General features: G+C 47.4%; 1 long non-coding RNA gene across 1 annotated transcript in view; it reads right to left on the bottom strand.

The window, feature by feature from the left end:
- Window positions 1-15649, bottom strand: part of LOC134999330 (uncharacterized) — a 29593-nt gene extending 13944 nt beyond the window's left edge. Inside the window, exon 1 of the long non-coding RNA XR_010201443.1 lies at window positions 15567-15649. This is a non-coding gene — a long non-coding RNA (uncharacterized LOC134999330). The remainder of the gene's footprint in view (window positions 1-15566) is intronic.
- Window positions 15650-16286: the final 637 nt, after the last annotated feature.

Below are 16286 nucleotides of genomic sequence, written 5' to 3'. Positions count from 1 at the left end.
TTTACTCCTCCTCCACTACACCCATCCACTAACTACTTACTCCTTCTCCACTACACCCATCCACTAACTACTTACTCCTCCTCCACTACACCCACCCACTAACTACTTACTCCTACTCCACTATACCCATCCACTAACTACTTACTCCTCCTCCACTATACCCATCCACTAACTACTTACTCCTCCTCCACTACACCCATCCACTAACAATTTACTCCTCCTCCACTACACCCATCCACTAACTACTTACTCCTTCTCCACTACACCCATCCACTAACTACTTACTCCTCCTCCACTACACCCACCCACTAACTACTTACTCCTACTCCACTATACCCATCCACTAACTACTTACTCCTCCTCCACTATACCCATCCACTAACTACTTACTCCTCCTCCACTATACCCATTCACTAACCACTTACTCCTTCTCCACTACACCCATCCACTAACCACTTACTCCTCCTTCTCTACATCCATCCACTAACCACTTACTCCTCCTCCACTATACCAATCCACTAACTACTTACTCCTCCTCCACTACACCCATTCACTAACCACTTACTCCTTCTCCACTACACCCATCCACTAACCACTTACTCCTCCTTCTCTACATCCATCCACTAACCACTTACTCCTCCTCCACTATACCAATCCACTAACTACTTACTCCTCCTCCACTACATCCATCCACTAACCACTTACTCCTCCTCCACTATATCCATCAACTAACTACTTACTCCTCCTCCACTACACCCATCCACTAACTACTTATTCCTCCTCCACTACACCCATTCACTAACTACTTACTCCTCCTTCACTAAACCGATCCACTAACCACTAACTCCTCCTCCACTACACCGATCCACTAACTACTTACTCCGCCTCCACTACACCCATCCACTAACTACTTACTCCTCCTCCACTACACCCATCCACTAACCACTTACTCCTTCTCCACTATACCCATCCACTAAGCACTTACTCCTTATCCACTACACCCATCCACTAAGCACTTACTCCTTCTCCACAACACCAATCCACTAACCACTTACTCCTCCTCCTCTACACCCATCCACTAACCACTTACTCCTCCTCCAATACACCCATCCACTAACCACTTACTCCTTCTCCACTATACCCATCCACTAACCACTTACTCCTTCTCCACTATACCCATCCACTTACCACTTACTCCTCCTCTACACCCATCCACTAACCACTTACTCCTCCTCCACTACTCCCATCCACTAACAATTTACACCTCCTCCACTACACCCATCCACTAACTACTTACTCCTTCTCCACTACACCCATCCACTAACTACTTACTCCTTCTCCACTACACCCATCCACTAACTACTTACTCCTCCTCCACTACACCCATCCACTAACTACTTACTCCTACTCCACTATACCCATCCACTAACTACTTACTCCTTCTCCACTACACTCATCCACTAACCACTTACTCCTTCTCCACTACACCCATCCACTAACCACTTATTCCTCCTCCTCTACACCCATCCACTAACCACTTACTCCTCCTCCACTATACCCATCCACTAACTACTTACTCCTCCTCCGCTACACCCATCCACTAACTACTTACTAATCCTCCACTACACCCATACACTAACTACTTGCTCCTCCATCACTACACACATCCACCAACTACTTACTCCTCCTCTACTATACCCATCCACTAACTCCATCTCCACTACACCCATCCACTAACCACTTACTCCTCCTCCACTACACCCATCCACTATCCACTTACTCCTCCTCCACTACACCAATCCACTAACCACTTACTCCTTTTCCACTACACCCATCCACTAACTACTTACTCCTACTCCACAACACCCATCCACTAACCACTTACTCCTCCTCCACTATACCCATCAACTAACTACTTACTCCTCCTCAACTACACCCATCCACTAACTACTTATTCCTCCTCCACTACACCCATTCACTAACTACTTACTCCTCCTCCACTACACCGATCCACTAACCACTTACTCCTCCTCCACTACACCGATCCACTAACACCTTACTCCTCCTCCACTACACCCATCCACTAAATACTTACTCCTCCTCCACTACACCCATCCACTTACTCCTCCTCCACCATACCAATCCACTAACTACTTACTCCACCTCCACTACACCAATCCACTAAGCACTTACTCCTCCTCCACTACACCCATCCAATGCTTACTCCTCCTCCACTACACCCATCCACAAACCACTTACTCCTCCACCACACCCATCCACTAGGTACTTACTACTCCTCCACCATACCAATCCACTAAGCACTTACTCCTCCTCCACTACACATCAACTAACCACTTACTCCTCCTCCACTACACCCATCCACTAACTACTTACTCCTCCTCCACGACACATCCATTAACCACTTACTCCACCTCCACTACACCCATCCACTAACCACTTACTCCTTCTCCACTACACCCATCCACTAACTACTTACTCCTCTTCCACTACACCAATCCACGAACCACTTACTCCTCTACCACTATACCAATCCACTAACCACTTACTCCTCCTCCACTACACTCATCCACTATTTACGCCTCCTCCACTACACCCATCCTCTAACCACTTACTCCTCCACTATACCCATCCACTAACCACTTACTCCTCCTCAACTACACCCATCCACTAACCACTTACTCCTCCTCCACTACACCCATCCACTAACTACTTACTCCTCCACTATACCAATCAACTAACTACTTACTCCTCCTCCACTACAACCATCCGCTAACTACTTACTCCACCTCTACTACACCCATTTACTAACTACTTACTCCTCCTCCTCCACTAAACCCATCCACTAATAACTTACTCCTCCACCACTACACCCATCCACTAACTACTTACTCCTCCTCCAATACACCCATCCACTAACTACTTACTCCTCCTTCACTATATCTAAAAATTAACCACTTACTCCTCCTCCACTACACCCACCCACTAACCACTTACTCCTCCTCCATTACACCTACCCACTAACCACTTACTCCTCCTCCCCTATACCCATTCACTAACCCAGGCATGTCCAAACTGTGGCAATCCAGCTGTTGAGAAACTATACATCCCAGCATGCCCTGACACAGCTTTAGCATTCTCTGACAGCAAAACTGTGTCAAGGCATGCTGAGATATGTAGTTTCACAACAGCTGGAGGGCCGCAGTTTGGACATGCCTGCACTAACCACTTACTCCTTCACCACTACACCCATCCACTAACCACTTACTCCACGTACACTACACCCATCCACTAACTACTTACTCCTTCTCCCCTACAAGCACCCACTAACCACTTACTCCTCCACCACTACACCCACCCACTAACCACTTAGTCCTCCACCACTATACCCATCCACTAACTCCTACTCCCCTACACCCATCTGATTACCATTCCCTCCTCCTCCTCTACACCCATCCACTAACCACTTACTCCTCATACACTACACTCATCCACTAACCACTTACTCCTTGTCCACTACACCCATCCCCTAACCACTTACAACTTGTCCACTACACCCATCCACTAACCATTTACTTCACCTTTAATAAACCCATCCAATAACTACTTACACCTCGTACACTACACCCATCTACTAACCACTTACTCCTCCAACCACTTACTCCTTGTCCACTATACCAATGTACAAAACACTTACTCCTCCTCCACTACACCCATCCACTAACCACTTACTCCTTGTCCACTACACCCATCCACTAACCACTTACTCCTCCATAACTAAACCCATCCACTAACTACTTACACCTCCTTTACTAAACACATCCACTAACCACTTACTTCTTGTCCACAACAACCATCCACTAACCACTTACTCCTCCTTTACTAAACCCATCCACTAACTACTTAAACCTCCTTTACTACACCCATCCAGTAACACCTCGTACACTACACCCATCCACTAACCACTTACTCCTTCTCCACTACACCCATCCACCAACCACTTACTCCTTATCCACTACACCCATCCACTAACTACTTACTCTTCCTCCACTACACCCATCCAGTAACCACTTACTCCTTCCTCCACTACACCCATCCACTAACTACTTACTCCTCCTCCACTACACCCATCCACTAACCACTTACTCCTCCTCCACTACACCCATCCAATAACCACTTACTCCTACACCACTATACCTATCCATTAACTACTTACTCCTCCTTTACTGCAGCTATCCACTAAATACTTATTCCACCACTACACTCATCCACTTTTTACTCCTTCTCCCCTATATCCATCCACTAACCACTTACTCCTCCGCCTACACTACACCCATCCTCTAACCACTTATTCCTTCGCCACTATACCCATCCGCTAACCACTTACCCCTCCTTCTCCACCACTACACCATACAATAGAATTACTTACTTTTCCTCCACTACACCCATCCACTAACTATTTACTCCTCCTCCACTATACCCATCCACTAACCACTTACTCCTCCTAAACTATACCCATCCACTAACCACTTACTCCTCCTCCACTACACCCATCCACTAACTACTTACTCCTCCTCCACTACACCCATCCACTAACCAATTACTCCTCCTCCAGTACACCCATCCACTAACTACTTACTCCTCCTCCACTACACCCATCCACTAACCACTTACTCCTCCTCCACTACACCCATCCACTAACCACTTACTCCTCCTCCACTACACCCATCCACTAATTACTTACTTAGCCTCCACTACACCCATCCACTAACTACTTACTTCTCCTAAACTATACCCATCCACTAACCACTTACTCCTCCTCCACTACACCCATCCACTAATTACTTACTTTTCCTCCACTACACCCATCCACTAACTACTTACTCCTCCTCCACTATACCCATCCACTAACTACTTACTCCTCCTCCACTACACCCATCCACTAACTACTTACTCCTCCTCCACTACACCCATCCACTAACCAATTACTCCTCCTCCAGTACACCCATCCACTAACTACTTACTCCTCCTCCACTACACCCATCCACTAACCACTTACTCCTCCTCCACTACACCCATCCACTAACTACTTACTCCTCCTCCACTACACCCATCCACTAACCACTTACTCCTCCTCCACTACACCCATCCACTAACTACTTACTTCTCCTCCACTACACCCATCCACTAACCACTTACTACTCCTCCACTACACCCATCCACTAACCACTTACTCCTCCTCCACTACACCCATCCACTAACTACTTACTCCTCCTCCACTACACCCATCCACTAACTCCCCCTCCACTACACCCATCCACTAACTGCTTACTCCTCCTCCACTACACCCATCCACTAACTACTTACTCCTCCTCCACTATACCCATCCACTACTTACTCCTCCTCCACTACACCCATCCACTAACCACTTACTCCTCCTCCACTACACCCATCAACTAACCAATTACTCCTCCTCCACTACACCCATCCACTACTTACTCCTCCACTACACCCATCCACTAACCACTTACTCCTCCACTACACCCATCCACTAACTACTTACTCCTCCTCCACTACACCCATCCACTAACCACTTACTCCTCCTCCACTACACCCATCCACTAACCACTTACTCCTCCTCCACTACACCCATCCACTAACTACTTACTCCTACTCCACTACACCCATCCACTAACTACTTACTCCTCCTCCACTACACCCATCCACTAACCACTTACTCCTCCACTACACCCATCCACTAACCAATTACTCCTCCTCCACTACACCCATCCCCTAACTACTTACTCCTCCTCCACTACACCCATCCACTAACCACTGACTCTTCCTTCACTACACCCATCCACTAACTACTTACTCCTCCTCTACTACATCCGTCCACTAACCACTTACTCCTCCTCCACTACACCCATCCACTAACTACTTACTCCTCCTCCACTACACCCATCCACTAACCACTTACTACTCCTCCACTACACCCATCCACTAACCACTTACTCCTCCTCCACTACACCCATCCACTAACCAATTACTCCTCCTCCACTACACCCATCCACTACTTACTCCTCCACTACACCCATCCACTAACCACTTACTCCTCCACTACACCCATCCACTAACTACTTACTCCTCCTCCACTACACCCATCCACTAACCACTTACTCCTCCTCCACTACACCCATCCACTAACTACTTACTCCTCCTCCACTACACCCATCCACTAACCACTTACTCCTCCTCCACTACACCCATCCACTAACCACTTACTCCTCCTCCACTACACCCATCCACTAATTACTTACTTTTCCTCCACTACACCCATCCACTAACTACTTACTCCTCCTCCACTATACCCATCCACTAACCACTTACTCCTCCTAAACTATACCCATCCACTAACCACTTACTCCTCCTCCACTACACCCATCCACTAACTACTTACTCCTCCTCCACTACACACATCCACTAACTACTTACTCCTCCTCCACTACACCCATCCACTAACCAATTACTCCTCCTCCAGTACACCCATCCACTAACTACTTACTCCTCCTCCACTACACCCATCCACTAACCACTTACTCCTCCTCCACTACACCCATCCACTAACCACTTACTCCTCCTCCACTACACCCATCCACTAATTACTTACTTTTCCTCCACTACACCCATCCACTAACTACTTACTCCTCCTCCACTATACCCATCCACTAACCACTTACTCCTCCTAAACTATACCCATCCACTAACCACTTACTCCTCCTCCACTACACCCATCCACTAACTACTTACTCCTCCTCCACTACACCCATCCACTAACTACTTACTCCTCCTCCACTACACCCATCCACTAACCAATTACTCCTCCTCCAGTACACCCATCCACTAACTACTTACTCCTCCTCCACTACACCCATCCACTAACCACTTACTCCTCCTCCACTACACCCATCCACTAACCACTTACTCCTCCTCCACTACACCCATCCACTAATTACTTACTTAGCCTCCACTACACCCATCCACTAACCACTTACTACTCCTCCACTACACCCATCCACTAACCACTTACTCCTCCTAAACTATACCCATCCACTAACCACTTACTCCTCCTCCACTACACCCATCCACGAATTACTTACTTTTCCTCCACTACACCCATCCACTAACTACTTACTCCTCCTCCACTATACCCATCCACTAACCACTTACTCCTCCTAAACTATACCCATCCACTAACCACTTACTCCTCCTCCACTACACCCATCCACTAACTACTTACTCCTCCTCCACTACACCCATCCACTAACTACTTACTCCTCCTCCACTACACCCATCCACTAACCAATTACTCCTCCTCAAGTACACCCATCCACTAACTACTTACTCCTTCTCCACTACACCCATCCACTAACCACTTACTCCTCCTCCACTACACCCATCCACTAACTACTTACTCCTCCTCCACTACACCCATCCACTAACCACTTACTCCTCCTCCACTACACCCATCCACTAACTACTTACTTCTCCTCCACTACACCCATCCACTAACCACTTACTACTCCTCCACTACACCCATCCACTAACCACTTACTCCTCCTCCACTACACCCATCCACTAACTACTTACTCCTCCTCCACTACACCCATCCACTAACTCCCCCTCCACTACACCCATCCACTAACTGCTTACTCCTCCTCCACTACACCCATCCACTAACTACTTACTCCTCCTCCACTATACCCATCCACTAACTACTTACTCCTCCTCCACTACACCCATCCACTAACCACTTACTCCTCCTCCACTACACCCATCCACTAACCAATTACTCCTCCTCCACTACACCCATCCACTACTTACTCCTCCACTACACCCATCCACTAACTACTTACTCCTCCTCCACTACACCCATCCACTAACTCCCCCTCCACTACACCCATCCACTAACTGCTTACTCCTCCTCCACTACACCCATCCACTAACTACTTACTCCTCCTCCACTATACCCATCCACTAACTACTTACTCCTCCTCCACTACACCCATCCACTAACCACTTACTCCTCCTCCACTACACCCATCCACTAACCAATTACTCCTCCTCCACTACACCCATCCACTACTTACTCCTCCACTACACCCATCCACTAACCACTTACTCCTCCACTACACCCATCCACTAACTACTTACTCCTCCTCCACTACACCCATCCACTAACCACTTACTCCTCCTCCACTACACCCATCCACTAACCACTTACTCCTCCTCCACTACACCCATCCACTAACTACTTACTCCTACTCCACCCATCCACTAACTACTTACTCCTCCTCCACTACACCCATCCACTAACCACTTACTCCTCCACTACACCCATCCACTAACCAATTACTCCTCCTCCACTACACCCATCCAATAACTACTTACTCCTCCTCCACTACACCCATCCACTAACCACTGACTCTTCCTTCACTACACCCATCCACTAACTACTTACTCCTCCTCTACTACATCCGTCCACTAACCACTTACTCCTCCTCCACTACACCCATCCACTAACCACTTACTCCTCCTCCACTACACCCATCCACTAACCACTTACTCCTCCTCCACTACACCCATCCACTAACCACTTACTCCTCCTCTACTACACCCATGCACTAACCACTTACTCCTCCTCCACTACACCCATCCACTACTTACTCCTCCTCCACTACACCCATCCACTAACTAATTACTCCTCCTCCTCTATACCCATCCACTAACTACTTTCTCCTCCTCCACTATACCCATCCACTAACTACTTACTCCTCCTCCACTACACCCATCCACTAACTACTTACTAATCCTCCCCCACTACACCCATCCACTAACCACTTACTCCTCCTCCGCTACACCCATCCACTAACTACAACCTCCTTCTCCACTACACTCATCCACTAACTACTTACTCCTCCTCCACTACACCCATCCACTAACCACTTACTCCTCCTCCACTACACCCATCCACTAACCACTTACTCCTCCTCCACTACACCCATCCACTAACCACTTACTCCTCCTCTACTACACCCATGCACTAACCACTTACTCCTCCTCCACTACACCCATCCACTAACTACTTACTAATCCTCCTCCACTACACCCATTCACTAACTACTTACTCCTCCTCCACTACACCCATCCACTAACTAATTACTCCTCCTCCACTATACCCATCCACTAACTACTTTCTCCTCCTCCACTATACCCATCCACTAACTACTTACTCCTCCTCCACTACACCCATCCACTAACTACTTACTAATCCTCCTCCACTACACCCATTCACTAACTACTTACTCCTCCTCCACTACACCCATCCACTAACCACTTACTCCTTCTCCACTATACCCATCCACTAACCACTTACTCCTTATCCACTACACCCATCCACTAAGCACTTACTCCTTCTCCACTATACCCATCCACTAACCACTTACTTCTCCTCCTCTACACCCATCCACTAACCACTTACTCCTCCTCCAATACACCCATCCACTAACCACTTACTCCTTCTCCACTATACCCATTCACTAACCACTTACTCCTTCTCCACTATACCCATCCACTAACCACTTACTCCTTCTCCACTACACCCATCCACTAACCACTTAATCCTTCTCCACTACACCCATCCACTAACCACTTACTCCTCCTCTACACCCATCCACTAACCACTTACTCCTCCTCCACTACTCCCATATATTAACTACTTACTCCTCCTCCACTACACCCATCCACTAACAATTTACTCCTCCTCCACTACACCCATCCACTAACTACTTACTCCTTCTCCACTACACCCATCCACTAACTACTTACTCCTCCTCCACTACACCCACCCACTAACTACTTACTCCTACTCCACTATACCCATCCACTAACTACTTACTCCTCCTCCACTATACCCATCCACTAACTACTTACTCCTCCTCCACTACACCCATTCACTAACCACTTACTCCTTCTCCACTACACCCATCCACTAACCACTTACTCCTCCTTCTCTACATCCATCCACTAACCACTTACTCCTCCTCCACTATACCAATCCACTAACTACTTACTCCTCCTCCACTACATCCATCCACTAACCACTTACTCCTCCTCCACTATATCCATCAACTAACTACTTACTCCTCCTCCACTACACCCATCCACTAACTACTTATTCCTCCTCCACTACACCCATTCACTAACTACTTACTCCTCCTTCACTAAACCGATCCTCTAACCACTTACTCCTCCTCCACTACACCGATCCACTAACTACTTACTCCTCCTCCACTACAACCATCCACTAACTACTTACTCCTCCTCCACTACACCCATCCACTAACCACTTACTCCTTCTCCACTATACCCATCCACTAAGCACTTACTCCTTATCCACTACACCCATCCACTAAGCACTTACTCCTTCTCCACAACACCAATCCACTAACCACTTACTCCTCCTCCTCTACACCCATCCACTAACCACTTACTCCTCCTCCAATACACCCATCCACTAACCACTTACTCCTTCTCCACTATACCCATCCACTAACCACTTACTCCTTCTCCACTATACCCATCCACTAACCACTTACTCCTCCTCTACACCCATCCACTAACCACTTACTCCTCCTCCACTACTCCCATCCACTAACAATTTACACCTCCTCCACTACACCCATCCACTAACTACTTACTCCTTCTCCACTACACCCATCCACTAACTACTTACTCCTTCTCCACTACACCCATCCACTAACTACTTACTCCTCCTCCACTACACCCATCCACTAACTACTTACTCCTACTCCACTATACCCATCCACTAACTACTTACTCCTCCTCCACTACACCCATCCACTAACAATTTACACCTCCTCCACTACACCCATCCACTAACTACTTACTCCTTCTCCACTACACCCATCCACTAACTACTTACTCCTCCTCCACTACACCCATCCACTAACTACTTACTCCTACTCCACTATACCCATCCACTAACTACTTACTCCTTCTCCACTACACTCATCCACTAACCACTTACTCCTTCTCCACTACACCCATCCACTAACCACTTATTCCTCCTCCTCTACACCCATCCACTAACCACTTACTCCTCCTCCACTATACCCATCCACTAACTACTTACTCCTCCTCCGCTACACCCATCCACTAACTACTTACTAATCCTCCACTACACCCATACACTAACTACTTGCTCCTCCATCACTACACACATCCACCAACTACTTACTCCTCCTCTACTATACCCATCCACTAACTCCATCTCCACTACACCCATCCACTAACCACTTACTCCTCCTCCACTACACCCATCCACTATCCACTTACTCCTCCTCCACTACACCAATCCACTAACCACTTACTCCTTTTCCACTACACCCATCCACTAACTACTTACTCCTACTCCACAACACCCATCCACTAACCACTTACTCCTCCTCCACTATACCCATCAACTAACTACTTACTCCTCCTCAACTACACCCATCCACTAACTACTTATTCCTCCTCCACTACACCCATTCACTAACTACTTACTCCTCCTCCACTACACCGATCCACTAACCACTTACTCGTCCTCCACTACACCGATCCACTAACACCTTCTCCTCCACTACACCCATCCACTAAATACTTACTCCTCCTCCACTACACCCATCCACTTACTCCTCCTCCACCATACCAATCCACTAACTACTTACTCCACCTCCACTACACCAATCCACTAAGCACTTACTCCTCCTCCACTACACCCATCCAATGCTTACTCCTCCTCCACTACACCCATCCACAAACCACTTACTCCTCCACCACACCCATCCACTAGGTACTTACTACTCCTCCACCATACCAATCCACTAAGCACTTACTCCTCCTCCACTACACTCATCAACTAACCACTTACTCCTCCTCCACTACACCCATCCACTAACTACTTACTCCTCCTCCACGACACATCCATTAACCACTTACTCCACCTCCACTACACCCATCCACTAACCACTTACTCCTTCTCCACTACACCCATCCACTAACTACTTACTCCTCTTCCACTACACCAATCCACGAACCACTTACTCCTCTACCACTATACCAATCCACTAACTACTTACTCCTCCTCCACTACACTCATCCACTATTTACGCCTCCTCCACTACACCCATCCTCTAACCACTTACTCCTCCACTATACCCATCCACTAACCACTTACTCCTCCTCAACTACACCCATCCACTAACCACTTACTCCTCCTCCACTACACCCATCCACTAACTACTTACTCCTCCACTATACCAATCAACTAACTACTTACTCCTCCTCCACTACAACCATCCGCTAACTACTTACTCCACCTCTACTACACCCATTTACTAACTACTTACTCCTCCTCCTCCACTAAACCCATCCACTAATAACTTACTCCTCCACCACTACACCCATCCACTAACTACTTACTCCTCCTCCAATACACCCATCCACTAACTACTTACTCCTCCTTCACTATATCTAAAAATTAACCACTTACTCCTCCTCCCCTATACCCATTCACTAACCCAGGCATGTCCAAACTGTGGCAATCCAGCTGTTGAGAAACTATACATCCCAGCATGCCCTGACACAGCTTTAGCATTCTCTGACAGCAAAACTGTGTCAAGGCATGCTGAGATATGTAGTTTCACAACAGCTGGAGGGCCGCAGTTTGGACATGCCTGCACTAACCACTTACTCCTTCACCACTACACCCATCCACTAACCACTTACTCCACGTACACTACACCCATCCACTAACTACTTACTCCTTCTCCCCTACAAGCACCCACTAACCACTTACTCCTCCACCACTACACCCACCCACTAACCACTTAGTCCTCCACCACTATACCCATCCACTAACTCCTACTCCCCTACACCCATCTGATTACCATTCCCTCCTCCTCCTCTACACCCATCCACTAACCACTTACTCCTCATACACTACACTCATCCACTAACCACTTACTCCTTGTCCACTACACCCATCCCCTAACCACTTACAACTTGTCCACTACACCCATCCACTAACCATTTACTTCACCTTTAATAAACCCATCCAATAACTACTTACACCTCGTACACTACACCCATCTACTAACCACTTACTCCTCCAACCACTTACTCCTTGTCCACTATACCAATGTACAAAACACTTACTCCTCCTCCACTACACCCATCCACTAACCACTTAGTCCTTGTCCACTATACCCATCCACAAACCACTTACTCCTTGTCCACCATACCCATTCACTAACCACTCACTCCTTGTCCACTACACGCATCCAATAACCACTTACTCCTCCTTTACTAAAACCCATCCACTAACTACTTACACGTCCTTTACTACACCCATCCACTAACCACTTACTCCTCCTCCACTACACCCATGCACTAACCACTTACTCCTTTCTCCACTACACCCATCCACTAAGCAATTACTCCTTTCTCCACTACACCAATCCACTAACCACTTACTCCTCCTCCTCCACTACACCAATCTAACTACCTACTCCTCCACCACTACACCCACTAACTACTTACTCCTTCTCCACTACACCAATCCACTTACTCCTTCTCCACTACACCCATCCACTAAGTACTTACTCCTTTCTCCACTACACCCATCCACTAACCACTTACTCCTTGTCCACTATACCCATCCACTAACTACTTACACCTTGTCCACTATACCCATCCACTAACCACACACTAATTGTCCACTACACGCATCCACTAACCACTTACTCCTTCTCCACTACACCCATCCACTAAGCACTTACTCCTTTCTCCACGACACCCATCCACTAAGCAATTACTCGTTTCTCCACTACACCAATCCAGTAAGCACTTACTCCTTCTCCACTACACCAATCTAACTACCTACTCCTCCTCCACTACACCCATCCACTAACTACTTACTCCTCCTCCACTACACCCATACACTAACTACTTACTAATCCTCCACTACACCCATACACTAACCACTTGCTCCTCCATCACTACACACATCCACTAACTACTTACTCCTCCTCTACTATACCCATCCACTAACTCCATCTCCACTACACCCATCCACTAACCACTTACTCCTCCTCCACTACACCCATCCACTAACCACTTACTCCTCCTCCACTACACCAATCCACTAACCACTTACTCCTCCTCCACTAACCACTTACTCCTTCTCCACTACACCCATCCACTAACTACTTACTCCTCCTCCACAACACCCATCCACTAACTACTTACTGCTCCTCCACTATACCCACTAACTACTTACTCCTCCACCACTACACCCATCCACTAACTACTTACTCCTCCTCCACTAACCACTTACTCCTCCTCCACTATACCCATTCACTAACTACTTACTCCTCCTCCACTACACCCATCAACAAACCACTTACTCTTCCTCCACTATACCCACTAACTACTTACTCCTCCACCACTACACCCATCCCTTAACTACTTACTCCTCCTCCGATACATCCATCCACAAACCACTTACTCCTCCTCCACTACACCCATCCACTAACCACTTACTCCTTGTCCACTACACCCATCCACTAACCACTTACTCCTCCATAACTAAACCCATCCACTAACTACTTACACCTCCTTTACTAAACACATCCACTAACCACTTACCCCTTGTCCACAACAACCATCCACTAACCACTTACTCCTCCTTTACTAAACCCATCCACTAACTACTTAAACCTCCTTTACTACACCCATCCAGTAACACCTCGTACACTACACCCATCCACTAACCACTTACTCCTTCTCCACTACACCCATCCACCAACCACTTACTCCTTATCCACTACACCCATCCACTAACTACTTACTCTTCCTCCACTACACCCATCCAGTAACCACTTACTCCTTCCTCCACTACACCCATCCACTAACTACTTACTCCTCCTCCACTACACCCATCCACTAACCACTTACTCCTCCTCCACTACACCCATCCAATAACCACTTACTCCTACACCACTATACCTATCCATTAACTACTTACTCCTCCTTTACTGCAGCTATCCACTAAATACTTATTCCACCACTACACTCATCCACTTTTTACTCCTTCTCCCCTATATCCATCCACTAACCACTTACTCCTCCGCCTACACTACACCCATCCTCTAACCACTTATTCCTTCGCCACTATACCCATCCGCTAACCACTTACCCCTCCTTCTCCACCACTACACCATACAATAGAATTACTTCGTGAAGAGGCATTGTGTTAGACCCTCTTACTCCTTTCTAATCACTGTATACAGCTACACTCATTAATCCCCCATGAGTAATCATACCATGCAAATCATTCCTCCACACCTACTGACTACTCTCACAGCCCAACCAGTAAGACTCCTAGAGAGTTCCATTTCCACCAAAGAATCCTTCCATCGTACCATATACCAGATGTTGATTCTGTTGTTTCAGTTCCTGAACAATGTCCACAACCCTGGCCAAGAAGGAAGAGTCCCGTGTGTAACCTAGAGGAGGACCAACATCACCAACATTAGATGACGGCTCACATCAGATGGGAGAGCGTTAACACACAGTGCACGGGAGAGCGCTCACACTACTACACTGGAGAGTGCTCATACACAGTGCACGGCATAGAGAGAGATTACTCACACTACTGCACGGAGAGCGCTCACACAGAGCACACGGCATAGACAGATCACACACTACTACTACACGGAGAGCTCTTACACACAGTGCACGGCATAGAGAGATCACTCACACTACTACACGGAGAGCGCTCACACTACTACACGGAGAGCGCTCACACTACTACACTGGAGAGTGCTTATACACAGTACACGTCATGGAGAGATCACTCACACTACTACACGGAGAGCTCTCACACACAGTGCACGGCATAGAGAGATCACTCACACTACTACACGGAGAGCGCTCACACTACTACACGGAGAGCGCTCACACTACTACACTGGAGAGTGCTTATACACAGTACACGTCATGGAGAGATCACTCACACTACTACACGGAGAGCGCTCACACACAGTGCACGGCATAGAGAGAGATTACTCACACTACTACACGGAGAGCGCTCACACACAGTGCACGTCATGGAGAGATCACTCACACTACTACACGGAGAG

The sequence above is a fragment of the Pseudophryne corroboree genome, unplaced genomic scaffold (genome assembly GCF_028390025.1).
Source record: "Pseudophryne corroboree isolate aPseCor3 unplaced genomic scaffold, aPseCor3.hap2 scaffold_1499, whole genome shotgun sequence".
Taxonomy (NCBI): domain Eukaryota; kingdom Metazoa; phylum Chordata; class Amphibia; order Anura; family Myobatrachidae; genus Pseudophryne; species Pseudophryne corroboree.
Note: the sequence above shows the minus strand (reverse complement) of the source record. Positions and strands in the feature narration are given on the sequence as shown.